The sequence below is a fragment of the Dama dama genome, chromosome 33, assembly GCF_033118175.1.
Source record: "Dama dama isolate Ldn47 chromosome 33, ASM3311817v1, whole genome shotgun sequence".
NCBI lineage: Eukaryota > Metazoa > Chordata > Mammalia > Artiodactyla > Cervidae > Dama > Dama dama.
Window position 1 is genome coordinate 15,494,792 of NC_083713.1, and position 27,942 is coordinate 15,522,733.

General features: G+C 35.7%; 1 protein-coding gene across 1 annotated transcript in view; it reads right to left on the reverse strand.

The window, feature by feature from the left end:
* Window positions 1–27,942, reverse strand: part of ZNF804A (zinc finger protein 804A) — a 319,276-nt gene that overhangs the window by 284,952 nt on the left and 6,382 nt on the right. The gene's annotated exons all lie outside the window — the stretch shown is intronic.

The window sequence follows — 27,942 nt, forward strand, 5'->3', positions numbered from 1 at the left end:
GGATCTCCTTGCCATCCAAGGGACTCTCAAGGGTCTTCTTCAACACCACAGTTCAAAAGCATCAATTCTTTGGCGCTCAGTTTTCTTCATGGTCCAACTCTCACATCCATACATGACCACTGGAAAAACCACAGCTTTGACTAGACGGACCTTTGTCAGCAAATATGCTATTGGTTACCATATTAGACAGTGAAGATATGGAAGACTCTATTACTTCTGGTTAGAGAATAATTTTTCAAGCAATTTACAAAAAACAAGGAATACAAGAAAAATATTGGTAAATACAAGTTCAATAAAACAAATAATAATGCAGAAATTACTGAATGTACTTTCAACACATAAAATCAACACAGGATTATACAATGAGCCTTAAATTAAAACCAAGATGGGATTCCAGCCCATATATATCAAATAAGGAAAAATTCAAATATGCACAAATGTTAGTAGATATATAGTACCACAGAGACTCCAACCTACTGTGGTTTAGATAGTAACTAGTACAACCTCTTTGGAACATGTTGCTTGATAAACTTAAATGTTTACATATGCTGCATTGAGCCATTATATTTCTAGATATATACCAAGAAAAAATGCACATTTCTTTTGATCTAGGTACTTTATTCCTCATCCTTCTAGCAGCAAAATTAGCTTTCTTCTTTGAAACTTGAAAATGATGTACATGAAAACATGGGATAAAATCAAGACTTTGTCAGTTTTTTCTGGATCCTTCTATATAATCTATCACTTTTGCCACCTTCAAACAGTATGCAAAAACAAAACAAATAAAACTATTATTTAGAGACAAATCAAAGTCTTTATAACATAGTAAACTCAGATAAGTCCTCTTTCATCATTGACTATCTCAGGTCACAGGCACTACTATCCATAGGAAAAATTGGAAATCATCCTTGACATCGTTTCTGCCTTTACTTTCCATTTCTAGTTATTCCCGCAATCAAGCTGACCAACACTATCCCCGAATTCATCATCTTCTTTCCACCTTGAATATCCCAACTCAAGTTCAAACTTCTCTCATTACAGATCTGAATTACTGCAATAGTTTTTTATATAGCCAACTCATATACACTTAATATCTTCTATTCTTTATTCCATAGTGAGAAAGAACTTACAAAAACACAAATAGAGCAGTTACATAAGCATGCCTAAAGATTCAGAATTGGTTTATTTGAACACATTGCTTTCAGGGAAAAGTAAAGCTCTGTATAGTCTTATATGAATAGTTTTGCATTTCTGGTTCTCAACTTATTTGGGGATTTCATGTTCAACAAGTCTCTTTAATTCAGCTATACATATGTCTTTTTCAGGATTCTCAAATCCAAAATCATTGCAGACAGTGACCACAGCTGCAAAATTAAAAGATGCTTACTCCTTGGAAGAAAAGCTATGACAAACCTACACAACATATTAAAAAGCAAAGACATCACTTTGCCAATGACAATCTGTATAGTCAAAGCTATGGTTTTTCCAGTAGTCATGTACTGATGTGAGAGCTGTACAATAAAAAAAGGCTGCGTACTGAAGAACTGATGCTTTTGAATGCAATGCTGAAGAAGACTCTAGAGAGTCCTTTGGACAGCAAGAAATAAAACCAGTCAATCCTAAAGGAAACCAACTCCTGAATATTCATTGGAAGGAATGATGCTGAAGCTGAAGCTCCAATACTTTGGTCATCTAATGTAAAGAGCTGACTCACTGGAGAAGACCCTGATGCTGGAGAAGATTGAGGGCAGGAGGAGAAGGGGACGACAGAGGATAAGATGATTGGATGGCATCACCAACTCAATGGACATGAGTTTGAGCAAACTCTGGGAGATGGTGAAGCACAGGGAAGCTTGGCATGCTGTAGTCCTTGGGGTCACAAAGAGTCAGACATGACCTAGCTACTGAACAACAGATAAACCATACTGTCTTTCTGATATGGGATATTCAGTGACACTTCAACCCAGCCCCAATCCTTCAACCCACTTTAAGTTAACTCCTACTTATCCTTTTGCTAGTATCCAAAGGGTATCTTGAACAGAATTTCATGTCTGCACTCTAGTAAATCCTATTATAGATTTTCATAGCACAAAGCTCTTCTCTTATATAGCTCTTAAAACAATAGCAATGCTAGATTTGCTTTTGTAACTGTGTGGATTAGTGCCTGTCTAATGGTGAAGGACAGGAAAGCCTGGCGTTCTGCAGTCGTGGGGTCACAAAGAGTCGGACACAACTGAGTGACTGAACAATAACTGTCTAACTCAGCAGATGCAAGTTCCATGAAGTTAAAACAGGGGCTATTTGTGTACATTTTTCCCAGAGTCTGTGATAGATATATGTGAGAAACTATGTTAAATAAATATTTAATGAATGAGTTTTCCTTTCCCTGTTTAAATTCCTCCTAAACTCTCTGGGCAAATGGAAGTTCACTTCACTACCATTATGGTTAAATGAAGTCAGAATGGCAGTTCTCAATAATTGGGCTTTTGACCCAACTGAAATAATAACTTGAACAGCTTCCTAGAATGAATCCACCCCTAGTCTCTTTTAGTTATCTAGGAAAATTAAGTGATTCTTAACTTACACATGTAAGGTTCCTATCATATATTTACTCATGGGTGCGTATGCATGCTAAGTCACTTCAGTCGTGTCCAACTCCTTGTGACACTATGCACTGCGGCCCGCAAGGCTTCTCTGTCCATGGGATTCTCCAGGCAAGAAAACTGGAGTGGGTTGCCATGCCCTCCTCCAGGGGATCTTCCTGACCAAGAGATCGAACTTGCATCTCTTACATCTTTTGCATTGGCAGGTGGGTTCTTTACCACTAGCACCACCTAGGAAGTCCATATTTACTCATACATTCAATATCTAACAAACGTGAAGCTCACATCTAATTATTAGACAGGTTCAGTGTTGGGATGTTGTAGATGCAATTCATTTCAAGGGAAGAGCTCTTGAAAAATGATACAATTTTTTTAGGGGAAAAAAATGGATCACAGATGTGAAAGTTTTCAGTAAAAACACAAAGTATTTAAGTAACAAAATGTTTCTGTATAATAAAACAGCTGTCAAAAGCACAATAAAGAGATATATAATTTAAATGAAATATATATTCATCTCCCTACTAGATAGCACTAAGTCAACATATTTCTTTCTTCTGGAAAAAGCACAAATATGAAATTTTGATATACTGATTAAATTCAGTTGTATTATGATTAACTTTCATGTACTAACTAGAGCAGTCAAGATAGATCATCTTAATGATCAGAACTGATGTCAAACAGAGCATAAATAATAAATTTCCTATTTAGCCTTCTCTACCATTGGCATTATACCAGACTACATTGCTAGTTCAGTTCAGTTCAGTTGCTCACTTGTGTCTGACTGTTTGTGACCCCATGAACTGCAGCATGCCAGGCCTCCCTGTCCATCAACAACTCCCAGAGTTTACCAAACTCATGTCCATTGAGTCGGTGATGCCATCCAACCATCTCATCCTCTGGCATCCCCTTCTCCTCCTGCCCTCAATCTTTCCCAGCATCAGGGTCTTTTCAAAGGAGTCAGCTCTTCTCATCAGGTGGCCAAAATATTGGAATTTCAGCTTTAACATCAGTCCTTCCAAACAACACCCAGGACTGATCTCCTTTAGGATAGACTGGTTGAAATGTCTTTGCAGTCCAAGGGACTCTCAAGAGTCTTCTTCAACAAAAGAGTTCAAAAGCATCAATTCTTTGGTGCTCAGCTTTCTTTATAGTCCAACTCTCACATCCATACATGACTAGTGGAAAAAACCATAGCCTTGACTAGATGGACCTTTGTTGCAAAGTAATGTCTCTGCTTTTTAATATGCCGTCAAGGTTGGTCATAACTTTCCTTCCAAGGAGTAAGCATCTTTTAATTTCATGGCTGCAGTCATCATCTGCAGTGATTTTGGAGCCCCCAAAAATAAAGTCAGCCACTGTTTCCACTGATTCCCCATCTATTTGCCATGAAGGGATGAGACCGGATGCCATGATCTTAGTTTTTTGAATGTTGAACTTTAAGCCAACTTTTTCACTTTCGTCTTTCACTTTCATCAAGAGGCTCTCTAGTTCTTCATCACTTTCTGCCATAAGGGTGGTGTCATCTGAATATCTGAGGTTATTGATATTTCTGCCAGCAATCTTGATTCCAGCTTGGGCTTCCTCCAGCCCAGCGTTTCTCATGATGTACTCTGCATATAAGTTAAATAAGTAGGGTGACAATGTACAGCCTTGACGTACTTCTTTTCCTATTTGGAACCAGTCTGTTGTTCCATGTCCAGTTCTAACTGTTGCTTCTTGACCTGCATACAGGTTTCTCAAGAGGCAGGTCAGGTGGTCTGGTATTCCCATCTCCTTCAGGATTTTCCACAGTTTATTGTGATCCACACAGTCGAAGGCTTTGGTGTAGTCAATAAAGCAGAACTAGATGTTTTCTGGAACTCTCTTGGTTTTTCGATGATCCAGCGAATGTTGTCAATTTGATCTCTGGTTCCTCTGCCTTTTCTAAAATTAGCTTGAACATCTGGAAATTCACAGTTCACGTATTGTTGAGCTTAGCTTGGAGAATTTTGAGGATTACTTGACTAGTGTGTGAGATGAGTGCAATTGTGCGGTAGTTTGAGTATTCTTTGGGATTGCCTTTCTTTGGGATTGGAATGAAAAGTGACCTTTTCCAGTCCTGTGGCCACTGTTGAGTATTCCAAATTTGCTGATATACTGAGTGCAGCACTTTCACAGCATCACCTTTTAGGATTTGAAATAGCTCAACTGGAATTCCATCACCTCCACTAGCTTTGTTTGTAGTGATACTTCCCAAGGCCCACTTGGCTTTACATTCCAGGATGTCTGGCTCTAGGTGAATGATCACACCATCGTGATTATATGGGTTGTGAAGATCTTTTTTGTATATTTCTTCTGTGTATTCCTGCCACCTCTTCTTAATATTTTCTGCTTCTGTTAGATCCATACCATGTCTGTCCTTTATTGAGCCCATCTTTGCATGAAATGTTCCCTTGATATCTCTATGTTCTTGAAGAGATCTCTAGTCTTTCCCATTCTATTGTTTTCCTCTATTTCTTTGCATTGATCCCTGAGGAAGGCTTTCTTTTCTCTCCTTGCTATTCTTTGGAACTCTGCATTCAAATAAGTATATCTTTCCTTTTCTGCTCTGTTTTTCACTTTTCTTCTTTTCACAGCTATTTGTAAGGCCTCCTCAGACAGCCATTTTGATTTTTTGCATTTCTTTTCTTGGGGATAGTCTTGAATCCTCTCTCCTGTATAATGCCACGAACCTCTGTCTGTAGTTCATCAGGCACTCTGACTATCATATCTAGTCCCTTAAACCTATTTCTCACTTCCACAGTATAATCCATCTTAAAATATGTTTTTGTTTAACTGAATGTTTACTCATTGTAATTGTGGCTGAAATAGCCACTGGGAAAAATTTTATGTAGAGATACATCCTAGGTACTATCATTTATCTACTGATTAAGAAGTATGCATTTACTGTTAATGGGTCTTAGTTCTTATTTTCTGATGTTACATAATATATATTATGATTATATTGATATTTAAATGTCTTGTTATCCCCTGCTATTTATCTTCATTTTTACAACATTAAATTGTAAAAAGTGTTTGTGTAAATCACCATTTGAAGGAAAGTAAAATAACTCTGAATAGTATAATTTCTTTCAATAAAAATATATTAAGTTACACTATTTGCTTAATTCTACATTGTGGATCTGTTTTTAAAATGAGCTTCTGTTAATCTGATACCATGGTTAGGGTCTATGTTTTCATTTTCAGTCATAAAGACATTTCTAGGTTTGTGACACTACAAAAAAACTGTAAAAAGAACAGCATTAATAGATAAACATAATCACTTCTTAACTGTTGAGCACATATTCTGAACATTGAAGATATTCTATTTGTATGTCATTCAGATTAAGAAATAATTGTTGATAGTAAAATGTACATATCTTTTCCCAAGGCTAAGGAAACAACTATTTCCCAAGCTTAAGTTTAGGATGAAAATGTGGATTTTAAGTTACATCAGGTATGAAAAGCCCAAAAGATTTTTAAGGGATTCCCTGGTGGTCTAGTGGTTAAGAATCCTAGTTGCAATATAAGGGACGCCGGTTTGATCCTGGTCCAGGAGAACCCACATGCCTCAGAGCAACTAATCTCATGCACCACAGCTACTGAACACAGGCTCCAGAGCCTGCAAGCCAAAACGACTGAGTTCACGTGCTGCAACTACTGAAGGCCATGTGCCTAGAGCCTGTGCTCCACAAGAGAGGCCACTGCAATGAGAAAGCTGAGCACGACAACATGTAGCCCCCACTCACGATGACCTGAGAAAGCCCACATGCAGCGATGCAGACCCACCACAACCAAGAAGTAATAATAAATAAATAAATGCTTTTAAAAAATAGCTTTAAAAGTTCTAGAAGCACAAATTCTCTCAAATGTTTTCAAGAAGTCTTTAATAGAGTTTAAAACAGAATAATGGCATGTAGATATCTGTCCAATGAACATTTTTACTCCATCTACAATGCTGGCCATACACTACTGAAGGTGAACTCAAAATACAACTTAACCATACCAGAGACTAGGAGATTATAAGCAAAAAGACTGTAAAATTATTCTGCCCTCCAAGTATTCTATATTAAGAAATCCTCATTATTAGGGCATCTGCTATAGTCTAGTTGTTGAAAATTTAAATAAAATAAGATGTGTTTAGTTTTTAATTTAATCTCTAGGAATAATATTAATTGTAAATACTAGCAACATTGCTCCAAATAAACTGATGCAACAATATAGATATTACTAATTGATAAAGTAATGTCATACACATCAACTTTATCCACTCAACCTTATAAAAGCTAAATAGCTTGAAACAAGTTTTGCAAAAATATGCTCACTTTAAAATTGTGTTTTTATCTAGTTATTTGTCTAACTCTCCGTCTGTTCTATTTTTCATTATAAATGACAACTTATTTATGTTGTGTTCATCTTTATGTAACATAAATAATAAGTCACTTTATAGGTTATCTTGACAATACAGATCCAATTGATAACTGTTCTTATCAATCTGAATGTAAAACATTACACTGTATAATAATTTTTAAGCCTCAAGTTTACCTTACTTTTCCAATGAATTTTAATACAAAGAATTCTTAATGGAAAAAAGAAAGAAAGGCAATAATAAGTGCTTAATGATTTTTTATAATCTGATAACTATTTTCATGAAATGTAAATTTAAAAATTATATCCCTTACACTGTATTATTAGAATTGACACACATTTATTATTATGTCTGTCCTCCCACCCCTATCAGCTTGATTCCTAATATTTTCAACTGGATAGTCTTGAATTAAAAATTCAGACATCTGAAGATTGAATTGTTCTGCTAATACCATAAGTGTTTTTTGGTATAATAAACGTATCCTGCTTATTTTAAGGATTAGAAGCGATAGGAGAACATTCCCAACACAGTTAGAACAATCATTTAGTGCTATATGTAATAAAATACTGAAATCCAATATGAAGAAGCAGTTTGCACACCATTTACCCACCCCCATTCACCAAAGTGGTAGACTTTTTCAAATTTCATAAGCTAAGCTAAGTCACTTCAGTCATGTCCAACTCTGTGCGACCCCATAGACGTCAGCCCACCAGGCTCCCCCGTCCCTGGGATTCTCCAGGCAAGAACACTGGAGTGGGTTGCCCTTTCCTTCTCCAATGCATGAAAGAGAAAAGTGAAAATGAAGTCGTTCAGTCAGGTCCAACTCTTAGCGACCCCATGGACCGCCGCCTACCAGGCTCCTCCATCTATGGGATTTTCCAAGCAAGAATATTGGAGTGGGGTGCCACTGCCTTCTCCTCAAACTTTATAATGCAGCATTATTTATCATTAATTAAATCAGCTGCTATTCTTCCTTGTTACAAATGTCAGAAATTATTTCTGAATGATACCAAGTTTTCAGGAAGGCTGTTGCATAATTAAAACAAATGGGAAACAGTTGTTTAGGAAGAAAAAGTATAGCAGTTCCTCATAGAAGAAAAGAAATATACTCTAATAGTCTACAAGTTAGAACACTACAGATGGAGTTCCATTTTTTAGTTACAACCTGGGAGCTACATTAACAAATAATTCAAAAACATATGAAAGTATGTGTTTTCTCCAGAATGTGAATAATCCAAGCTGGTACATGAACTCAGTCTTTCATAATCACTGCCGCTGCTCTTAGAAAATATGACTCTGACTTACTAGATCCCTCACATGCAGACATGCATGTATATTTTCACAGAATTTAGATATTTAAGATTATATATGCACCAAAGTGAAATTAGAAATTTTCACAAAAAGCTAGAAACATTGTATTTACAGGTAGACTTTATATTTATAGCACTTTCAGACCTATTTTTTATTGTGGTAAAATATATATAACACCTACCAATTTAATATTTTTAAAGTTTACAACTCACAGGTATTAAGTGCATTAATACTGTTGCACAGTCATTTTTATAGTTGAATAAAATGGGAATCCAAACTGTTTTAATCTACAATTATCTAATCTGATAAATACAAATGGCCAATGGGCCAGCATTATTTTCACTACTCTTGCCAATCAATTATACGGAATTCTGATACAATTGTTAAGACTTCTGGAACAACCAGACATATCTAAGAATCTTCAGACCATTTGGCTGATTGTTCAAATAAACATATTGATTTCTTGACACTATTCTGTCTTCTACTTATGTTGTCCCCTTAAGATCATATCCTTTACTTAACTTTGGGGGGCCTAGTGGAATGTTACAAGCTGAGTAATTATTTGCATTTAACTACCCCCCATTCATAATTTAACATCATAATCTGGCTACTGATATTTGCCACATAGTACATACAAGGTGTGTGTGTCTGTGTGTGTGTGTGTGTACATGCATTTCTTTTCTTTCTTTAAGATGATGAATACTGTAATGACCATCATACTTTCAGTTGCAATGGCCTTGCATTTGTGTTAAACAATGGGTTCGGACATAATCTTTTAAAAATGTGTATTATCGCGATGTTCAGCAGGTTAATTTATAAAAGCTTGGCATTTTTTTTTTTTTGGTAACCATTAATCTGATCCTAAGAAATATACAAAAGGCAATAAAACAAATGTTTCTTGGAACAACTAACATAACAAATATAAATAATGTGATATGTCCTTGTTTAAAATTTACACATATTTAGTAGAATAACACAATATACTTAAAATCTTGAATAATCTCTGAAATGTTTCCAAATCTTGTTACCCACTGTTCTGAATACAGCAGTTTTATCCAAAGCAAAAGGTATATAGTTAAGGAATATTTCTCTGTTACTTTATATTCGAGAGCCTTATTTTTTTTTTCCTGCTCTGCAAATAAATTTGTCAGCATTATTCTTTTATGCAGGCATTAAAACATACTTTTTTTTTTAAATTTCATGTCAGGTTTTCACTTTAAACATTTATTTATATCATAACTTTCACAGTATTTTATTCTCTTATTTATAATTATTAACCTCTCCTTTACCTCTGAATTTTAAGGGTGAAATCTTAGACACACAATAGTATATGGATTCTGATTAAGGAACAGCTAAAAACGTTCAAACATTTTTGGTTACCTTTTCCATGGCTAGAATAAGGAACAGTACACTACAAAGTACTGCTGCTACATACCCACTATTCACTTTTCCAGCAAATAATGACTTTTTGCCTGCCAAATAGCATATGCCTTTTAGTTTGGGTAGCACTGCTGCTGATGGGGGAACAGATTGTTCCAGTTCCTGGTTTCTCAATGCAGTATCATGTATTTGTCATGTGGGGATCTCTTCTTCAAATGCCACCTTCTAGTGTGCTTTATAGGCAATAATTGAATGGCATTCCATTCACTAAAATTTTCCTTTAGAATTTGTTTCCCAGCTCTAGATCCTTTTCCTTCCTTAGTTTTCTTTTATGTTTATTTAAATTAGTCTCTACAGACTGATTCTTAGTTAATTCTAAAAATACGCACACACCCTCTACAACTTAACTAGATCTTTCATTTCTAAGTGTCTTTGTATTGTTTACAAATACTATCACAGACCTGAAAAGCATCCTCCAAAGATTTGTTTTGAAAGGTCACTGGTAATCTCTACAGATACAGCATAAACAAATGTCCATGGATAGACATCAAATTGTCTAGTTTAGAATTTAATAAAATGAATAATAAAATGAATTTTAAAAAATGAATAAGAATACAATGAATTTAAGAAGTGTCAACTTACAACTCAAAGTAGAAAAAACAGCAGAATTCTCTTTTCTATTGAAAATGTATAATGATGGTGGAATTTACTTCATTGAAGAAGTAAAGGTCTAGCTTTGTGTCCAGAGATTATTCAATAGTGCATATTGTAAGTCCTTTCTAAATCCCAGCCCGGGTCCTCAGGTAGAGATAGGAAAGCACAAAAAACTGGAATGATGAAAAAATGACCAGTTAATACCAACATATATCTCCTCACCCTGACCTTATTTGTGACATCTAAATCCGTATGTCTAATTGCATGTCTGAAATATCTGTGAAAAGCACTTCTTTTCAACATGTCTAAAAACACACTTACAATATTTATATCACTACCCCTTAGGCTAGTGAATGGTACTCACACTTGTACATGCTACAAGAGAGTAAGTTAGGAGCATCTCAGCATATCATTTGATTTCATTTCTCACATACCATTTGTTACATATCCTGCTGATTTCATTTAGTGTGTGTGTGTCTGTGTGTGTGTGTATATATATATATATATATATATATCTATCTTAAATCTATACACATCTTGCAGAATATATATATTCTTTAAATCCAAGCTATTTTAGCTTAGACTTCTGCAACCGCCTCTTAGCTGGTACGTCAGCATCCATTCCTGTATCCACCCCATGCTATCTTTTCCAACACTGAGCTGAATCAGTATTTTAAAAAAGGAGTCAGATCATTTGTTCAGCTCACCTTCATAAAAATACCCAAATTTTACATTTTCTTGATTTATGCACAGCTGGTTTCTCACCTGGGCTTCCCTGGTAGCTCAGTGTAAAGAATCCTCCTGCCAGTGAGGGAGACATAGGTTCAATCCCTGGGTCAGGAAGATCCTCTGGAGAAGGAAATGACAACCCACTTTAGTATTGTTGCCTGGGAAATCCCATGGACAGAGGAGCCTGGCAAGCTGAAGTACATCGGGCCACAAAAGAGTCAAACACAACTTAGCAACTGAACAAAACAACATTGTCTCACCTTCACCAACTCCTCACCAAGCCCTCAACCTCTAATCATACTGGTTTCCTTAAAGATGATGATCTTCCTCTCTCCAAAAGTCACACACTCATCTGATTTCTCTGATTGAATCCCAGGCTTCCTTATATTCCACCCTAGATGCATACCCCACTGCACATGCTCTCATTCTGCCTGTACTTTTCCTTCATGGCACTTAAGGCAGTTTGCAGTGATAAGTATCATGGACCAAACTGTATTCTTCAAAAAGATACATTGAAGTCCTAACTCTCAACATCTCATAACAACCTTATTTGGAAATAGGATCTTTACAGATGTAATTATTCAAGATGACTGAAATAGAACAAGTTGAGCTTTTAATCCAAGAATGACCTGTGTTTTATAGGAAAAGAAGCAAAGACTCACAAGAAGAATGTCAATTGAAGATTGACAGAGGCATATAAACACAGAAACAAAGATATCATGTGAAGATAAAGGCAAATACTGAAGTCCTGCTGCTACAAACTAGACATTACCTGAAGCTACCAGGAGCTACAAGAGGGACGGAAGAGTCTTCCTAGAGTTCAGAGGAGCACAGCCCTGCCAATATCTTGATTTCTGACTTCTGGCCTCTAACGGTGAGAATAAACTTCTGTTGTTATAAGACATGCAGTTTGTGGTTCTGTGTTATGGCAGTTCAAGCAACCTAAAATAACACACTCAGTGATCAACACCCACCTTCCCTGCTAGACTGTAAGTTTCATGACGGCAGGGGAACTTGTGTTCTTTTGCTCACTACTACATTTCTAGCACCTAACCCACAATAGGTACTTATTACTTCACCCACATAAAACACTTATTTATATTTGGTTTTAATACAAAATATACAAAATGATCAGTGCGTTCTGAAAGCAACCTAAACACTAATTTAATAATAGATTATGTACTGTTGAAATTGACATAAAAACCAAAATAAGTTTGATATACCCCAAAGTATATATATAAAAGTATATATATATATATATAAGTATATATATATATATACACACACACACATATATATAATATAACATGGGGCTTCCCTGATGGCTTATATAGTAAAGTGTTGACCTGCAATGAGGGAGACCCAGGTTCGATCCCTGGGTTGGTAAGGCACCCTGGACAAGGAAATGGCAACCCTCTCCAGTACTCTTACTTGGAAAATTCTGTGGATGGGGAATCTGGTAGGCTACAATCCATGGGGTCACATAGAGTCGGATACAACTGAGCGACTGTACTTTCACTTTCACAATATAACATAGTATAATAAAATATAATACTGGAGAAGGAAAAAGCAACCCACTCCAGTATTCTTGCCTAGAAAATCTCATGGATAGAGGATCCTGGAGGGCTACCATCTATGGGGTCGCAAAGGAGTTGGACATGACTCAGTGACTAGAAATATATAATATAAATCAGTTTTAATAAATAAGGTGAAATTTTATTGAAGGAGAGAGGCAGGTTTTTCGTTCAGCATTTTACATATAATTTTAAATATTGTATTGTATTAATATTCAGTGCAAAGTGAGGTTCCTGTTGGTGTAAGAATTTATCTCAACAGGCTCCATTTTTCCAGGTCCTGATGTGGTGCTCAGCACGTTGTAAGGTTCCAATTTGACTCAATCTCTGATGATTATTCAAACAGCATTTTTAAAAAGTACAATCAGAAAGCTATACATTGTTCTGTGGGAAAAGATGTATGTCATAAGAAGAAAGACTGCCTATCTTATGAAATAATATAAATATGAAAATAATGAAAAATAGATTTAAACTGCTAACAGTATACTTATTTCCAGATCTGTTATTATTATTGCACTCTATCAATGAATTTCACATGTGAGAGACAGGATACCACAGTAAATATGAACTCTTGCTCTTGAGACAGATTACTTGAATTTCAGTGACATTTTTAAGTTAAATGAAAATCAGAATACCTTCCAAATAGGGTTGCTGTGAAGATTAAATATGTTAATTCAAACAAATTGCTTGGAAATGTGTCTAGAACATACCATGTACAAATTTGATGCTCAATGTAAAACTACAGGGGGCATTGAAAGTGTGATATTTCATAATGTCCAAGGCAAACAACATTACAATTTTTCTTTAAAAATGATACAGTCTTTGGCTATAATAAAATGTTTTATTTCATTCAACTCTTTTTCCTTATACTAATCCAGTCTCTGAATTTGCTATCAAGCACAGTCCTATAACAAAAGACTTTCAAGCTGATATATGAATATAAACATGCATTTCTACACAGAATAAAACATTATAAAAACATTTTAACTGAGACAATCACAAATATAAAGATTATTTTTCACATTTCCACTTGCTCCCTATAAAGTATAATATATTGCACACTTTCTAGGGTGCATGCCACCCACTCTAAAGACCACTGCATTACACAGTTTCAGAAGCAAAGAACCAAGTCTTTATTGCCTTCCGTTGTATTAATGGTGAGTGCAGAATCTGAAACACAGAGGTAATCAATTGTATTGCAGAAAGATAGGAATAAATGAATATATATATATATATATATATATATATGTACCCCCAGAGAAGATAAACTATTTTTTAAGCATCATACATAATTATCCAGAAACTAAGTCTTACTTAACAAGACAGGAACTCAGTCTTGAAATTCTAAATCCAATTCTCTTTGACTTATGCCAACTTAACCATCTAAATATATAGATGAAAGATATACAATCTATGCAAATATATGGACAATACACTCAGCATTTAATGCAGATGAATGGAAAATAATTTGTTACTGACACTAATACACAAGTTTGTAATGTATTTTACTAGAAATTGTCAGGGCTCTAAATTTCAATCCTAAGTATCTAAATATTTTAAAAAATTATCTGATAGCATTGCTAAAAATAGAAAGAAAATATTTAATCTGGGAAGTAGCTTTTCTAAATGATTCTAAGTAGTTAGATATAGGAAAAATGTCTGGGAAAATATAACAAAATTTCAAGAGTATTTTATATATGTATGTATGATATTTACTTTCTAATTTTCTAAAGTTTCAAAACTAACATAAATTAATAGCAATGTATATTAGTCTGTGTCTATCTATCAATTAACTACCTACTTATGTGCCAATAATCTATTCTTGTTCTTGATAACAAGAAGCTAAATTTATAGAAAAATAAATTCACTAAAATCCAAACATTCAATTGTGAAATCAATGACATCTACTTCTTTTTAAATATCTACTATAATTGAAAATAATAATCTGCCTTTTTCCTTGGATTCTGAAATTATAAAATATCTGTAGGGTGTTCATGTTTATAGCTAATGAAATGGATCAAGTAATTATGACACAACAATAATTACAGCTCTTCTCTGCAGATTATTTATTCATCTCATTTTAATTACTATTTTGCATCTTTTATTTGAAATCTCTTTTCTTGTCTCTCCACTTATCTTGTGATACTCTCCTTGAGGATAACTTTAATCAGGCTCAAGCAAGGAGAATAGGTGTGATTCCACACCCTGATGACTAAGCAACTACTACAGGAGAAAAGGAAAATCATCAGATCATGTTACCACTCTGTTTAATTCATATTTGATGAATAAACACATGAGTACATTTGCTAATTTTTAATGAGAGACAATTGCTAAAATAAAAATCAAATCACTTAGCTTCCTCCCTATTGGCAAAATGCAATCTTATTTTCACAGACAGTCTTCCTTTCATTGAAAATTGTAGCTGTCCCTTCCTCTCTTTTGTGAATCAATATGGAAAAACAGCAATTTTTATCTTTATGAGCCAATTTACTTAATAGAAAATAAAGCAGTGTATTTTACTTTATATTTGTAGAAATCTCTGCCACACAATTTGTCCCTCTGAATTTATATTAAAGTTAATGAATTCGAATTTCATTGTGTGAAATATTTGGTGCACAAAATAGATATGAAGGATTTATAGATAGTAACTTATGATTAAATGCAATTATTCTGTTCTCCATATGCTTTTGTACAAACTGTCTTTAATAGTTTGTATTATCAACTTATTAAAAAAGTAGTCACTATTGATTCTGTCAAACCTATAAAATTATGATATAAAATTAAAATTTATAAAAGCTGCAATATTTATTTGCCCAGAAATACTTACTTTTGGAAATGTATATTTAATTTCTAATTTGAGATATGTTTTGTTATTAAGTATAGACTTAATCATGAACACTTCAAAGGGTAGAATGAAGAACACGTATTTTGCTAGTCATTTCTAAAATTGGCACTGTATACTGAACTGAACTCCCAATTATAGTATTCTTTGTAAAATGGAAAGGCTTATAGCATTCGTGTTACAAAAACATATAAACAGATACCACTCATTGTGATTGTTACTGTAACACAACTTAGGACAAAATTAGACTGAAGTACTCATAAGCTTTCATAATCTCTGTAAAGATCTATAGATTCTCTTCAACTCTTCATAAGTATTACAAAATGGCAGAAATCATGGTACCTGCCGGATTAAAAATAATATGCTTTCTATATTACAAATACATATTTACATAAAATACAACCTCACATATTTACAGAAAACATGACTTTACATATTTACATAAAATATGAGTGCTGAAGAACTGATGTTTTTGAACTGTGGTGTTGGAAAAAACTCTTGAGGATCCCTTGACCTGCAAGGGGATCAAACCAGTCAATCCTAAAGGAAATCAGTCCTGAATATTCAGGGGAAGGACTGATGCTGAAGCTGAAGCTCCAATACTTTGACCACCTCATGCGAAGAACTGACTCCTTGGAAAAGACCCTGAGGCTGGCAAAGATTGAAGGCAGGAGGAGAAGGGGATAACAGAGGATGAGATGGGTGGATGGCATCACCGATTCAATGGACATAGTTTGAGCAGGCTCCGGGAGTTTGTGATGGACAGGGAGGCCTGGCATGCTGCAGTCCACGGGATCGCAAAGAATCAGACATGACTGAGCAACTGAACTGAACAGGACTTATGACCTTACAAGAAATGTGATGTAGGGATTTTATTTTAAGTCATACAGTTTTTGTTTTTAGCTTCTGTTTTGTAATGAATTAGTTTGACTTCCTTTATTCTCTGAGCCAAAAGTTCCTATAATATTTTCTCAGCATAAAGACCACCTTAATCCTTAAAAATATTCCTGTTCTCTTCAGGTCCCACATAGTCCAGAATACCTTGTATCTACATTTAAAGTTTTTATCTTGAACACACACACACACACACACACACACACACACACACACAGAGTTTAGTTAGTCAGTTCAAACTGGTGAGGATAGAGCAGAAGGCTCTTTACAAACTGTACCAAAGGGCTGCTCAAAGGCTCCTTTCTGTTCACACCTGACAAGGTGCTTTCCTCATTGCCCCTCCCACTCCCTGTTCCTCTCCTCTGCAGCAGAGCCAGCAATTAAGGGAAAATAAATTTAGAAGCACCAGCATTTTACCAAAAAAAATATATTAAAAGCTTTCAGATCTTTTCATTTTCTTGCACTCTCCCTGAAAATAATCTTCTGAGAAAGATGAGAGGATAACCTACACATTATGAACTGTCTAAACCTGAAAGCCAACCCTCTACAAATGTGTGCTGCAAAGCCCAGTGATTAGAAAATGTACACCTTTTCTTATCTTATTTCTATAAAGGAAAAACCCAATAACGTATGCTGGAGTATGATGGTGCGCTCTCAGCTATAAATAACTTGCAAATAATTTATCATCTGCTTTAGTTTGAGAACTTTTATTACTTTTAATAGTTAGTAAATAGAAGATTGCAAACACTAAAAATGAACAAAGCTGGGGGAAGAAATTTCAAAGTGAACTGAAAATATAAAAAATATCCTAAGCCCTGAATTTTACTAAAATAATATTTTTAGTAAAAAGTATCTTTTTTCCTGCCTTGGTGCACTATGTCATGTATATAGAAACACACCATTTGACACAAATTATTTAGTCTAATTAACTAGTTCTCTTCTGTTACCTATAAGAAGAAAAAGGAGCATTAAATTGTCTTCATTGAACACTAGTGGTAAGCAGATGGGCAGTAATGCAAATTTTAATTAAAGGTCCAGATACTGATAATAAAAATAGGAAAGCAGAAAGAATAAACATATTTTTTTAAATAAAGCCATGATATTTGGGGAAAATAGTTATGGATTTATATATACATTTCCTAATTCTGAATCTCTATAACTGGCATAGCCATAAATTCTAGAATATAAAAATGAGGTATTCATTATTTCTGTGCTAAACTAAACAAAATGGAATAGACATGGACATACATATGTTAAATCTTAGTGTTCAGATCCATTCTCCATAGTGTTCACAAGACAGCTATGAATTTAAAACAACTTAGAGGACCTTGATAAGTTCTAAAAACTAAATCTTCTCATTTATAAGTCACAATTGTAACAATACCAAATTAAAGAATTGCTGAAATAATTAAATGAAATATTTTAATAAGTGCTCAAAAACTGAAAACTTTCATTAAATGAGATGATTTCTTCTTAGGATTTGAAAATACAATTTGAAAACATGACTTGGATAAGGTTAATCAAAGACACTTAGATGATTTATCAAACTATATTAAATAACTGACAATTACATACCTGCTATTGTAGAAATTGATTCTGATGGTATCATAATCACATTACAAACAAAATTCTGAAAAATGATAAATGGTAATCCCATATATATAAACAATAAGAATACCAAAGTTTATAAATAAAATATGCTATTGAATTTGAATCTCAAAAGTCACTGAGGTGTATCATCTGACAATAAGGATGTAATTAGGATATATGATTTTACTTTCCTGGTGGCTCAGACAGAAAAAGCGTCTGCCTACCATGTGGGAGACCCAGGTTCAATCCCTGGGTTGGGAAGGTCCCCGGAGGAGCAAATGGCAACCCACTCCAGTACTCTTGCCTGGAAAATCCCATGGACGGGGGGGCTTGGTGGGCTACAGTCTGCGGGGTTGCAAAAACTTGGACACAACTGAGCGACTTCACTTTCACTTTCTTTCCAGGCTATCAGTGTTAAATCTTTGATATACTTCTCATAAAAGTACATAGGATCACCCTGTATTTCATAAAACTATTTACATTTGCATCTTTTTATTTTGTAAATTGCCTCATGTTTATACATTTACTAGCTCAACCACTTGCTTTGCTACTTAAAACAATAATTTTAAAAAAGCATGAAATGCATTATTACCCTTAATTTCTACATGAAATAATATTTTGAAAACATAGTTGCAAAGGAAATTGGCCAAGTTAACTAAATTGTCCCATGAGGCAGAACCTAGAACTAGACATTTTTTCTGCTTACAACATAGAGTCACATTTTCGTCCCTTCTGTAGATGTACTCTATTAAATTTTAAGATTATCCTCTTTAGTTATTTTGTACCTAAACTTTTTTACTAATGTCATTTTTCTTTACAATGAAACAAATGCATTTTTACTAGCTTTCCAAAGGACTACTTGAAGGCAGGGGCAGGATGAAGAGGCGTGTTGAGCAGAGAAACTAAGAAAGGGCAGACGAGAACAGGGCCTCATCTCTCACACTAAGTATGAATGCATGACATCCAAGCAACCTTCTGGAACAAGACCATTGATACCTAACCAGATGCGGTTTATTCTAGGACAGTGAAAGTCATCTGTGGCTGTTAGGAAACCTAGATTCCTGGACCTCACCATTGATATTAAGATTTAGTAGTTATGAAGTGAAGTCCAGGATGTTATTTTGCAAATCTTCAGGTGACAATTATGATCAGCTAGTTTGGTATCTGTATACCACAGGTCTTCAGTTTTCCTGCAAAGGATAAAATAGGCGATTCACTCATAGGCCATATATAAATGCTAAATTTCATAATCAATTATCTGGCCCATCTTTCACTGGACTCCCTAAAGCACCTACATTCTTTTATTTGGCATCTCTCATCTTCTGTCTGAAAAGCAGAAGTCCATGTATTGGCTTTGGAAAGGAGGAAAAACAAGTCTTCTTTAAGTATCAGTAATGGTAAAAATAATAACTTTGACTATGTGCCAGTCACTGAAGCAGAGAATTCCCTTATATTATTTTACCCTTAAAACAGTCCTGTTCACATGCACCCATTTTAAAGCATTTCATCAGAAATTATATATAATTTATGCAATATGGTTAAAATAGTGAAGTCGCTCAGTCGTGTCCAACTCTTTACAACCCCATGGACTGTAAACTGCCAGGCTCCTCTGCTCACTGGATTTTCCAGTCAAGTAGGTTGCCATTTCCTTCTCCAGGTGATCTTCCCAACCCAGGGATCAGACCCAGGTCTCCTGCATTGCAGGCATACTCTTTACCATCTTAGCCACCAGGGAAACCCATGGTTAAAATAACATTTGCTATACATCAGGAGCTAGATGAATTACAACTTTTGTTATTTTTAGATATAGATTTAGTTATAGAAACAGAAGAGGTTAAATAACTGGCCCACGCTACACACCCAGAATTTAAACAAAAGTCTCACTATTTCCTGGGATTATCCCAGGCAAACCTGAATAACAATTAAATATTCCATAATAATTATTTTTTTAGAAAAGGAAGGAGAATGATCAGAAGCAGAGGAGAGAGTGAAACACTGTCAAAATGCTCTAGATGTAAAACCCAGCAAAATGTTTCATATCCTGGGGAAAAAAAAAAAAAGCAAAACCCTGCAGTTCTACAGTTGTCCTAATTCTAGTCAGGTTTCTCGGCTAAAAATAACCAAAATTAACTCATGAAATGAAGCGTAAGATACATTTATTGGAAGACTATTAGGTAGCTGACAGATTCAAAGGTGACCCTGTTGAAGGAGGCTTGTTGAGGAACCAAAACTGGCAATGTTTGGGCAAAATTCTGCCACTAAAATAGCTTGGAACACTGCAGCTGGATCTTCAGTCCCAGGAACTTTTCACAGACAAGGCTTGGCTGCTATGTGGCCACTAGAAGCACACCGTGGCTCCCTTCTCCATTTCACTCTACTGCAGCTGCTGCAAGCCATCTCCCCGTGACCCTGTGCCTGCACATCATCCTGCCTCTGAATAGCCCTTCTTCCATGATGCAGCTAAACTCAGACTGCCAAAAGGTGGGGAGAAAGAATAACTACATTCCTTTTATCACTGCATATTCTTATTGTTGATTCCATATCACTGTGGAAAAACAGCAAAGCAGAACATTAAACACATCTGTAGATAACATTCTCATAAGAACCAACAGATTGTAAAGGAAAGTGGGTGTCAAGCCAGGATGGAGAATGAAGAAACAATCTAGGCAGATTCCTGTCACTCTAAATGTTTCTCTATTTAGCAGGATGACCATATAGATTATCATCCAAGTCAGAATAATTCTAAGAATTAAAGGCAGTGCCATTACCAGGACAACTATCTAAACTGGGATAACCCCAGGAAAATCTGAATGTACCATCATCTAATTATTCAAACTGATATGCATTCATATATTCACTTATATTCTCTATTGCCTAAAAAGAACTAATGATCTTCTTTCTGCCCCTTCCTTCCTTCCTTTTTCCTTTCTTTCTTTCTCCCTCCTTTCTCTCTCTTTCTCTGTCTCTCTCTCCTTCTCTCCTTCTTTGTGTCTGCATATGTGTGTACTCAGTGACGTCCAACTCACGACCCCATGGACTGTAGCCCACCAGTCAGGCTCCTCTGCCCATGGAATTTTCCAGGCAAGAATACTGGAGCAGGTTGCCATTTCCTTCTCCATGGGATCTTCCCAACCCAGGGATCAAACCTGTGTCTTTTGCATCTCTTGTATTGGCAAGTAGATTCTTTACCACTGCACCACCTGGGAAGCCACCTCTCTCTATTTTTAATTCCTAGGATTGTGGCCATCCAGTGGAATGTTGGCCATTAAGTTGCTTCAGATTTCTCAAAAGCTTTGCAGCATTATTTTCAGATCTCTGATATTATATCTGGTGGCTAAGGTGGGGAGAAAGGGAGTTCTCAATTGCTTTTCAAGTAAATCATCATTTTGCTGTCTGGATCTGGCCAGAATTGCTAGTAGAATTCTATGTGCTGCCTTAGAAACAAACATGCAGACAATCTGACACTGGAAAAACAATACACTCTCTGTTCATCTAGAATACAATGAGGGTGTAGCAAGAGAGGAGTTAGAGAGAAAGAGAGAAGGAAGGAGGCAGGGAGCGGTTAGAGGGGTAGAGAGAGAGAGAAAGAGGAGGTGTGTGCTTGACTTTACCCTGTGTGAACATGTCTATTTTGCCTGTGTCCAGGAATAGATATTGTCCTTATTTTATGCAAGGTACTGAGAGAAAAGAGAAGGATTTCTCACAAGACCTACAGTTTCTATAGCTGACATAATTGTATTGGCACTTTATTAATAAGTCAAAATAGTTGGCATGTTTAATGCCTATAAGGTGAATAATTACTCATCGTATAGCATATGTAAACTGAATTATTGATACAGCATTTTAATTAAAATAATTTAACATTATAAGTAAACGATAATCTCTGTAGTTTTTTCCTTACATCATCAAATCATGCTTACAGCTATGTTAGGCACTGTACAAAGAGGATCAATTTGTTTTGATTCATTATTATTATTACTATGACTATTATTTAGGTCATGAACCCTATCTGTGGAATAACAGGCTAACAGATTTTCTTAAATGTGGCTTTCCAGGACAGCAATATGTAACATGCAACATCTGAAATTTTATTAATATTATTCTACCTACAAAAAACCTTGGAAGTTTTTGAGTAGTAGCACATATCATAGTATCAACTCCTCTAAATCTTGATCCATAAAAATGCATCTTTCATGTTGTATCAATAATTTCACAATGATTAGTAACACAAGCAGAACAGTTTGTGTTATTTCATGCAATGTGTACGTTTTCCCTAGGAAACCTAATCCCAGTTTCTATGTAGGAAACTCCATTAAACTTTAGTAAAGCTGGGAAACTTGAGCCTCAGATATTTTTTAACTATTCTCTAATATCATGTGTCAATCATGAAATTAACAGTTAGATTTCACAATTTCACATTTTTTTTTTATTTTGTGCTATAGCTATTTTTGTTTTAACAAATAATGGTCATCATAGTCCACTTTCATTCTGCTTAATAATGCAGTCCCTGAAAATGTCAATAAAATTTAATTACAAATTAACTATAACAACTGATTGTAAGATAATTATGACATAAATGGGGTGTTAAGAATCATAAATCTAGTAGGTTGGAGGTACTTAGAAGAAACCAAAAATATCAAATTCAAAAATGAAAACTGACACTTTCACAGCCAAGAGTGATAATATAACAGGCATGGTTAGACATCAAGGCTATGCTAGCTCCATGTTACTACATGTATCTCATGTGATTGAAGTAGAGAATGGCCAAGAATAATTATTTGAGGAAGTACACGAATAAACTATATAGAAAATACATCACATCTGTTTTGCATTTCCGTACTGACTTGTTGGTCAGTAAAATCTTAAAGTGACTTTTGGTTAATTAACTGCGGTAACCCTATAGCTGACAAATTTATTTTATTTTTTTTTTAACAAATTTATTAATGCATGATTATTTACTACGCCTGTCTATATGAGCAAGAGGAAATGTTATGTCGCCCCCTAGTGTAAATATTAACGTTGTAACACCAGAACTGCAGCTGATCCAAGACATTGCAAAGGAATCACAGCTACTGAAATTATTGAAGAGAGTTAAAAGAAATTCCAAGCTTTTCTAAAGAACTAGCAACCTAGGAGTACAAAATATAAATGTCATGTACTTTATGAGCCAAAAGAATCTCTTATATCTAAAGTGTTCATAAGATTTTTCATTTCTTTATCTACTGGCATATTTAGAGCCCAGTCCATTTTTAAGGGAGATTTTATGACTCTTGGGGTGAAGATAAATATGTAAGAAGTGTCATGGATAAACAGGAAAAAAAAAAAAGGAAATCTTGATACTATTAAATACTAAAACTGTACAAATTATGTAAATTTATACATACTGAGGGGCTTCCCTGATAGCTCAGTTGACAAAGAATCCACCTGCAATCCAGGAGACCCCGGTTCAATTCCTAGGTCTAGAAGATCCCCTGGAGAAGGGATCCGCTACCCACTCCAGTATTCTTGGGCTTCCCTTGTGGCTCAGCTGGTAAAGAAACTGCCTGCAATGTGGGAGACCCACTCAAGTATTCTGGCCTTAGAGAAGTCCATGGACTGTATAGTCCAAGGGGTCACAAAGAGTCGGACACGACTGAGCGATTTTCACTTCACTTCACTTCATACATACTGACTTGAATAGATGAGATTCTAGATATGAATGTTCCAGCATGAAATATCGTCAACAGCTAACCTCATTTATTGGGAGTTTATTAGTGTCAAACCTTGAGTGAATTACTTTACTTGCTTCATCTTATTTGATACATAAATCTGTTTCCTAGGTAGGCATTGATATTAATATCATCTGTATTTAAGGGTAATATAACTGACAGAGAGGTGAACTTTACCAAGATTATAAAGCTAGTGACAGGTTGTGGGAGATATCTCTTTTCTGATCAGTTACCTCTTTTTTATTATTATTATTAACATAACACTTATTTTCTTGAGCTTAGCAATGTGCCTGGCTTAATTAATAATGTTTCCACCCTTTCCTATACTTGAGTGGTCCTATAACACAACTTCAGCCAAAGAGATATAAGCAAACACTGTTGAGTAGGACTTCTTTAAAAAAAAGAGAATATTCAACTTTTCATCTGTCCTCTTTACTCATTTTTTCTAACTTAGAATGTAGATGGCTGGAGCACTAAACACCTTACAAATGAAGGGAAAAATACAAATAAAATCAGTCTTTAGTCTTGACATTCTTGAGCCACTTTGTATAAAAACATACATAGTTTCATATTTTAAGTGCATTAAAAATTTTATATAAAATACTATGTTGGTACAGAGTTGATATTTGGGATTCTGGTTACTAAAAGTCTTACTGTCTATTAATTGATACAAGGGTCTATTTAGGATTTGAGCTCAAGGCCATCTGGTTATAAAGTATGATTTCAACCACCATATTTCCCCTGATACTTGCTTGGAGGCCACTAGATCATGTCACTTGAGACCCTTTCATTAAACAAGGAGAGAATTCCATATTATATCCCATCTTCCTGTCTTTGACCACTTGTAAGTAAAATCAGGTTCAAATCGCTCATCATTAAATCCCTTCTTTCTCTGTAATTGGTCTCACTTACTCCTCCATTACTTATTGTCTAAAACTCTTGCTTTTCCATAATTCAATGAGTTTGGCAACTTTTGAAATTCCCTCCAAACAAAATTTGCTTGTTTCACATCAAATTCCTTAGGTGTTTCCTATCTGAAGGACAAAAAAAAACAAGGCAATTTGGATGGGGTAACCTTGAATCACTGTTAGTACACTGACCTTCCCCAAGCCCTCACTGCCAGGGGCTGAATATGGAAAGAAATTTGTGCACTAGAACTAACAATGCCCCTTTGACATGATAATTCAACAAAGGTCAGGAGAAAGACCTGAGGCTCAGAATAGGCCTGTGTATAATTCAGGCGGTAAAGAATCTGCCTGCAATTTGGGAGAGACCAGGGATTCAATCCCTGGGTTGGGAAGATCCTCTGGAGAGGGGGCATGGCAATCCACTCCAGTATTATTGCCTAGAGAAATCTCCGTGGACAGAGAAGCCCAGCAGGCTACAATCCATGAGGGTTCGCAAAGAGTCAGACACTTCTGAGTGACTAAGCATGCACGTGATTCAGTCTTAAAGGAGGCATCCAAGGGGCCCAAGAACTCTTGAGTACCTCCCACAGGATTTCTCTCTGTCCTGGTTCACCATTCCACTGCTAATCACTACCTGCACTGGGATTATGAGAACCAATTTTAAACTACTCTGTATTTCTAACAATATCAGTTGCCACAAGAACCCCAGAATTCCCAAATTTTTCTTCATTTCCTGGACTTCAATCTCCATTGGATTATGTTATATCCTCTTTTATGACAAAATTCTCTATATTACTACATGGCTTAAAACACTTGGATGGTGTCTTGAATTCAGAAGGGTACCTTATCAATGAAATCTCTATAGCTTCAGAGTGTTCACTGAAGTTTCACTTCACCATTTTGCTCCCACTGAAGTTTGTCTCTCTTGAAAATCCTTTCTTCTGTATCTCTCTCAAGAGGCCGATGACTATTTATCTCCCAGAGTCGTCCTAAGGAAGTGCCAGCACAGGACAATATCGTCCACACTCCAGCTTGGTAATCTTCAATCATTCTCCTCCCTTCCCTCATCCCTAAAACTCCCCAGCTGTGGAATTCATTTTCTTGAAATTCCCCTCTGATGGTTGTGCCTTGCCACCATATCATATTTGAGAAAGAAAAGAGCAGCCCCTGGGAACTGTCAAGTACAAACCTGTTTAGTTCAAAAAGTAAGGTATGGTTCTGTGATCAAACATACACAGTGTCAGAGTCCACTAAATCAAAGGTCACTGATGAGTACAAAGTCAAGTAGGAAAAAGCAAGACCACTTTGCAATCATGTTTGGGGACAGACAAAAACCAACACACTGTTTTTGTTATGAAACATCCCCATCTGTCAGCCAAAACAAGCAAAAGCTGCTTCCTTACCAACTACAGCTTTACCCTAACTCTGTTCCTCTTGCCTCTTAGAGAAAAAGCATTAAGGTAACCAATCACAGAACTGGCCCTTCATTCTCACAGAACAATCCAGAATAAAAACAGTATTTTAATAAACTTCAGAAAAGCACCATACACAATCCCCAAACCTATAAAATTCGCCCTTATTCCCTCTTCATGAGATGTATCAAGCTTCCCCTTGGAATGCAGTTCATCTTGTTCCAACAAGGACCAGTATGTCCAGCTTGGTTCAACTAGTGCGGTGTTACTGGTAGTTTCTGGCCGGTAGTATATTTTTCATGAAGACATTTTTTTTGTTATAAAATTTAAGTTCTTCATTTTACACAACCACCCAAAAGGCAACTTTCTTAAATTTAGGTTACCAAACTATATACTTTTACGTTTAAAAATACTTTCTCTCATTTAAAGATTTCTTAATATACAATAAATGCATGTATGATTAGTTATTGAAGTTGAACAGATAAGAATATATTTTACAGTTTTATAAAGGTTTTTGGAAGAAGGCAGGCTTCCCTGATAGCTCAGTTGGTAAAAAATCCACCTGCAATGCAGGAGACCCCGGTTCAATTCCTGGGTCGGGAAGATCTACTGGAGAAGGGATAGGCTATCTACTCCAGTATTCTTCAGCTTCCCTTGAGGCTTAGCTGATAAAGAATCTGCCTGCAGTGCAGGAGACCTGGGTTCTATCCCTGGGTTGGGAAGATCCCCTGGAGAAGGGAAAGGCTACCCACTCCACTATTCTGGCCTGGAGAATTCCATGGATTGTATAGTCCATGGGGTCACAAAGCATTGGGCATGACTGAGTGACTTTCACTTTCACTTTTCACTTTTTGGGAGAAGGCAGGGAGATGGACTGAGGGACACAAAATAATCCAGGAAAATATTTAAAATAAGGTTACTATATGTTCCTCTAGAAAACAACAAAAATGTTCCTTCCACATTAAGGTCTATCCATTTCAAGCCCCAAAAGTTTAACAATGTCAATTTCACCTATTTCCAATTAAATCCAATTGGGATTGGATACGATTTATATTTGAAATATTGAGTTGTCTTATTGTAAGAGACGACATAAAAGATATAATAACTGATTCTCAGTGTACCACTCGGGTTCTCCAGACAAACAGAACCAACAGGAAAGATGGAGAGAGAACTGTTAAAGGGGTGTGGGGGGTGGTGAGGAAAAAATACATGGAGACAAAGGAGAGGAGGCAGAGGGAGTAAAAGAGAGAGAATTTTGTTTTAAGTAATTGGGGATTGACTCTGATTGTGGGTTTGTGGAGCTTGTGTAGGACAGGTCAGTAGGCTAGAAACTCAAGGCAGGATTTGATTCTGCAGTCTTGAGGCAGAATGTCTTCTTTACCAGGAAACTTCATTTTTTTCTCTTATTGTCTTTCAACTGACTGCATGAGGTCCATCCACATTGTAGATGGTAACCTCCTTTACTTGATATCAACTAAATATAGACTTCATTAACTGTATCTATAAAATACCTTCAGAGCAATGATTTTAGTCTTTGATCAAATAACTGGCTATTACTCAGGGCTTCCCTGGTGGCTCAGATAATAAAGAATCTGCCTGCAATGCGGGAGACCTGGGTTTGATCCCTGGTTCAGGAAGATCTCCTGCAGAAGGAAATAGCAACCCACTCCAGTATTACTGCCTGGAGAACCCCATGGACAGAGGAGCTTGTGGGCTACAGTCTATGGGCTCACAAAAGGTCGGACACACCTGAGCAATTAATTGTTTCACTTCACTTCATTCTGGTTGACATATAAAACCAGTCATCACACTCAGCATTGCTCATTTTTCTAAAGCTATGTAAGTAAAGAGTGTTTTCTTACTATCTGAATATAGCATTGTCATCATAAACATTTAATACACTAAATGTACTTACACTTAGGAAAGTATATAACTTTCTTCTAATGGTGC